This window comes from Sus scrofa, chromosome 6 (assembly GCF_054392235.1).
Source record: "Sus scrofa isolate SSC_HxYL_T2T_F1_AM1 chromosome 6, Sscrofa_HxYL_maternal_Yorkshire_Landrace_v2.0, whole genome shotgun sequence".
In the NCBI taxonomy this organism is placed as follows: Eukaryota; Metazoa; Chordata; class Mammalia; order Artiodactyla; family Suidae; genus Sus; species Sus scrofa.
Window position 1 is genome coordinate 122049431 of NC_139388.1, and position 6000 is coordinate 122055430.

A 6000-nucleotide genomic window follows, 5' to 3' on the forward strand; every position below is an offset into this window, starting at 1 on the left:
TCATTTGTATCATATTTTAGTTTTCACATATAAGTGGTAGCATATTTGTCTTTCTCTGACATTATTTAGCAGGATCATCTCTAGGTATAACTGAATCACTTTGCTGTACACCTGAAACTAATATGACATTGTAAATCATTTACACTTCAATTAAAAGTTGTTTTGAAAAAAATGTTAAAAAAAAAGCCAAAATAATGTGTAAGCCAGAAAGTAGCTTAAGAACTTATTCATACTAAAGCATCAGTGATTGCTGTGGAATATTCTATTTCTTATCCCTAAAACATTTGCACTTTAGGAGTGAATAATAAATATTAAGTCCAGGGAAATTAAAAAAAAACCACTAATTCTGAAATGTGATGGATTAGCAAAAGGAGAGGGGGTATTTGGGAAGCAAAGGTTTTTCTGATTTGCATGCATATTCTTAATGACTGATTCTTTCATGTCAGTCCTTAATGATGCTCACATTTGTTATCTTAGAAGCAGCTGAATGTTGGTTAGAGCAGGGATTGGAATCCAGTTTGGCTATTTGCCAACTAAGTCAAGCATTATAAGGCTCTGTTCCCTCATCTGTGAAAATGGAGATAATATCACCACCTTCAGCTGAAAGCTATTGAGGGAATTTCAACTAAATGACAATATATGAAAACACCTAGGATAATACTAGACACAAGTGAAGCACTAGATAAATTGCGATTTTCTTTCTTTTCTTTAATTCTATTCAAGTTGAAATTTCTTCAGTAGATAAAGTTCATTCTACAGCATCCTTGCTGGTTCATAATCACCAAGGTACAAACTGACCACAACTTGGCATTTATGGATGTAGCAGACCACTCAGTAATGATGTGTTACTTTCCGTGAGAAAGGATTTTGGGTGAAATGTGAATCTTTGATATTCTCCTCCCCATCTTTCAAGGAAAGATTTCATAACCATCTGATTTAATTGTGAAACTCAAAATTAGTTTTATTAAATGTATTGTTTCATGTGACCTTCGACTTCCCATTTCATCTGGCATGAACTTTTATTAATGTTCGACATTGTGATTTTATTTTATCTTATTTTATTTTTGGCAGCATCTGTGGCATGTCCCAGGCCAGGGATTGAGCCCATGCCATAGCAGTGACAATGTCAGATCCTTAACCTGCTAAGCCACCAGGGAATTCCTAAGGTAACATTTTAAAACTATCACAGAATAATTTAGAGGTTATTTTACCCAAGAGAAAAATATGCCTCCATTGCTAAATTTCTCCTAAGAATCTATGTTGTCTCCATCAAAAATTCTTTTAAACCCTGTAGAGAAGCTGATTTTTTAAATCAGGAAAAGCAGCAGGTGTCGAATACACATTTTCTATAAAATAGACCTGACCTTTTGCCATTGTTAAACATAGGGAGAGAAGAATAAAAAGATGTGAAGTAGAAGCAGATAGAATTCACATAGGAAAGAAAATTCTCTCTAGTGACAAACCAAAGATATGCCCCATCATAGATACTGTAAGAAGTTAACATTATCGAACTTATATGGGAGAGTGGGTCTTATGTGAAAACAGGGCCATGTTTTATAAGAAACAAAAGTATAAAAGTCACTTTCTTGGTAGGGAGGCAGGAAGAAAAATAATAATGAACTATGTGGGGAATGAAAAGATCATAAAGGAAATATAGCACAGGAGTTCTCTTGTGGTGTAGTGGGTTAAGGATCTGGCATTTTCACTGCAGTGGCTTGAGTTGCTGCTGTGACACGGGTTCAGTCCCTGGCCTGTAAATTTCCGTATGCCACAGGAGAAGCCAAAAAAGAGAGACTATAGAACATATATGTCAGAGAAAAAGATATAAACATGTATTTATAAAATACCTAAGGTTATATTTGCACAGGCTAGAAATAAAGGGGAAACTGTTCTTTGTGCACTTTAGGTTTTAGAAAGACTCAGGACTGTAGGCTTGGCACATGTTTGTCTTTGATATTCATATTTTCAATTTCAGGCTTGTTTCTTTTTTTATTGACAGCAGATGCAGATAAATAAGGATACTGGGTGTGTTCTGGATACTACACAGCAGCACCATTGATATGAATAAGATGTTGGAAACAATGATGGTAAGGTTATAAGGGCAAACTTGAGCCAAACTGACTGGCTATGAGTCTTTGCAATTATAGCTGTGTGCTTTGGGTGAGTTATGTTCCCTGTTTATCAGGTTTTATCTTTAGTAAAATGAGATAAAATTTTATGCCTCATAAGGCTACTGAAAGGATTCAATATGCAATGCAAGTAAAGTATTTAAAATAGAGCCTGTCTCTCAGCAAATAATTGCTATTTATTAACTATTAAAATTAGATTTTAATCTCATTTATTTTCTTTTAACAGGTAATTTTCTTTGAAGAAATAATTTCTACAAAACACAGAGCACACAGTCCTTTTCTTTCTTATTTACCCTCTGAACTCCAGAAAATAAATTGTATCTTCTTCTTAGGTAAAAATGTGAAAACTTCTTATTTCAGTTGTAAAAAATCTTATAATTCATTTTTCCTAATGTAATAATCAATAAAAATGAAATTTGAATTTATATTAAGATGTTAATATCTTAATATTTATGGACTTTCCATGTCAGATAGTCAATAAAAAAAGGAAATGGATGCTAAGAAAAAGTATCATAGTTAAAAGAATGATATTAATGATTAAAGACCTTTGGGCATGGGTGGGAAAGACTAGCCAATTAGAATAGATGTTTTTTCATCATAAAGAAATCACCCTAAGTTAGCTTAAATAATTTTGATTTAAAGAAGAAAAAAATAATTAAAATTATGCCAACACACAGGAGATTTTCTGTATGATTGTCAAGAACCTCCTGTTGAAATATAATTGTGATCTGCTAGAGGCGCTGTTAGATTTTATTTGTAATCTATAGGAGAAAACTAGACCCAGAGGTCTGTGTTTTTCTAACAGGATAGTCTATGTAATATCTCTGGTCAGTTCATTTTCAATTTTGTTGAAAATATTCCACTTCCTGTAACAAATATATTCTACAGACTAAATTAAAAATATGTTTTCATGCCTTCTGAAGGTTGCATGTTTTGTTTGTGGATGAAGGAAGAACTGTTTAATGCCCCAGGAGAAACAGACACCAAACTAACTTTCACTTCCTTCGTACTGAGTATATCCTGAAGATCACTGCTCCCTTTTCAATATAATAACTAAGACATAGTAAGAGACAGAGTCTTCACAAATGTAAATGGAAACTTTACCTGTTTCTAACTTGTCCCTTGCTCTGTACTTGGTTTTCTTTGGGTCTATGATCACTGAATATAAGTATTCTAGCACCACCATCATAACTTTGAAATATGAAAGTATTGACCAACATTATTCTTCCACTAATTTTCAAAAATATTTTTGTGACCTATAGTTGATTTAAATTCTAACATCGCTGAATAAAAAAAAATTAAGGTTATATTTTCTATCTCCAAAATATGAATATTAAACTCTTATAAAACTTTAAATGTTAAGCAGCCATTCAAGAGTCTAACCACCTATCTTATGCTATCTCTGTTCTTTCCCTAGGCAAACCCAAAATATGGGATAAATGTCTCTTTGAGATGTATTAACCAACTACAGGTGAGGCAAACATTTTTCAGATGGCAGATCCCCTCCTTTGGGAATTTCTTTGAAGGAGATTTTCATGGGCAGAGGTTCATGATTATACCCTATAAATATACATAGAAAACAAAACCATTAGGCATTTCATAAACGTGTCATGATGCTATTCCAGGAATTTCATGCTATTCAAAGAACTCAAGTTCCTGTGTTGCTGAACCATCATCTCACCCTTGACTCTATTTACTGCCCAGAGACTCTCGAGTTCTCTCTACCTGGACAAGTCTACCACAATGAATTTTATAGGAGAGAGGATTCCTCACTTCAGGACCTCAAAACTTGAGTGTTTCAGTTTGAAGCTTTGAGTCTTTTTCTTACCCTATTTACTCTCACAGTCTCTTCTTATCACTCCTCCTCATTAACTTCTTACTCTTACGTACATTATTAACATATATAAAGTTTAAACATTTTAGGGGAGGGAAGCAATGTTATTCTATTACATAAGTAACAAGTAGATTTTTTGGTAAAGTATTCAAACAATTCATAAACAGGCAAAGTCTCACATGAATTTTTTTGTTTCTTTTCCTCAAATTAAAGTTGTCCCCTCCAAGGTAAGTGTCACTAAAAGTTTGATATATAAACTTTTGTGTGTGTTATAGCCATATATACTCATATTCAAATGGGCTCGTTTCATTCATATGGTTTTATGATTTGCTTTCTTAAAAAGATGTTTGGGGGATTTTTCCAAGTCTATATACATAATTCTACTTCATTCATCTTAATGGCTATATTGTATTACAAAGTATGGATGTTCATTTATTTTGCAATATTTAAGATAAAAGGCTGCTTACGAAATTATTGTCAAGGCTAAGAAATGATATGTTACCAATATTGTGGAAGCTCTGTGTAACCCCCCCTTCCTGCCCCTCCTCTTCTCCAATGACTCTAAACTTGAATTGGGACTTTATTATTCCTTTGCAATTCTTTGTATTTTCTACTTTCTGTTGCCTTGTTTACGTATGCCTTAACACTACATAGTACTTTTCTGCATATTTCTGAACTTTATGTAAATAATATCAAAAGAAATTTGATGTTTCCCCTCAGCAAAATGTTTATGGTATTCATCAGTGTTGAGATAGAAATTTCTAGTTCATTAGTTTTTAACTTTTATTGTTGTTGGATAATTTAGTATATAAATACAGCATAATTTATTCACTCTCCAGGTAATGGATATTTACATGTTTTCAATTTTTATAACTAAAAATAACATGTTGAGAACTTCTGGTGTCTGGTCTAGTGTGTAAGAAGTTAGGAACCCATCACTCCCATTCTTACAGAAGCTGAACACATTGAAAATCAATAACTGTCGTTAGGCGCTCCATCTGTGGTGTAGTAAGTTAAGGACTCTGACTATAGCAACTCAAGTCACTGTTGAGGCACAGCTTTGATCCATGGTCTTTCACAGTGGGTTAAGGATCCAGCATTGCTGCAGCCATGGCATAGGTCACAGCTGCAGCTCAGATTCAATCCCTGGAAACTTCCATATGCTGTGGGTGTGGACATTAAAAACACAAATAAAAAAAACAAAACAAAAAAACTCTCCTTGGATTTAGCAGAGAATTGAGGTTGCAAGGTAAACTACTAACACTAAAACTGAGGAGACAGGTGGATACAGATACAGAAGCTGTTGGAGCAAAAGCCCAAGAGCAGAAATAACCTCAGAAATAAGTACCAAGGAAGAAAATACCTAAACCACAATGAACAAATTGTTAGGCAAATCTGAGAGGAAACCTCTAGAGTACCTAGCCTTAGGGGCACCTGATACTTTTGTAAGTATTCCTACAGGGTTCTCATAGTAAAGCTCAGAAAAAATTCCCTTTGCTTATGGAGACACAGGGGGAAACTAGTCATATTTAATTTTGTCCAGAGCGTTCTGTTCTCTTACCAAAGCCTATCATCAAGGGAAACCATTTTACCAGAGCCTAACCATCCTGAGGCAAAGGAAACATCTAACTCCAGACCCCTCTAGCCTTTCTGCCTCACCTAAAGGGAGAACAACAGAAACACTGGTAAGAGTCACAGAGCAGGGGCACAGCTCAGTAAAAGGCTGAGACCTAATTCTACAACTATGGAATGCATTCTTCTCCCTACACTTACATTAAATCAACACGTCTCCTGTGAAATAACAGGAAAATACAAAAGAAAGAACTGCGTGGGTTTGACTTTAAGGAAAATTTTCTAGGAAAATCCAAAAACAGCAGTAGAGACAAAAACAAGGACGCCAGAAGAAATTTTAGCCTCGGACACTCACAATTACAGCAAACATTAAACACAGACTAACTCCTAGCCAGAAGAACATAAAAACTTACATTAAAAACTATTTCAGGAGTTCCCATCGTGGCACAGTGGTTAACGAATCCG

General features: G+C 34.4%; 1 long non-coding RNA gene across 1 annotated transcript in view; it reads left to right on the forward strand.

Annotated features, from left to right (window-relative positions):
• Positions 1–5784, forward strand: part of LOC102162836 (uncharacterized) — a 33214-nt gene extending 27430 nt beyond the window's left edge. The window contains exons 3-6 of the long non-coding RNA XR_014807845.1: positions 2000–2087; positions 2356–2461; positions 3547–3600; positions 3755–5784. This is a non-coding gene — a long non-coding RNA (uncharacterized LOC102162836). The remainder of the gene's footprint in view (positions 1–1999; positions 2088–2355; positions 2462–3546; positions 3601–3754) is intronic.
• Positions 5785–6000: the final 216 nt, after the last annotated feature.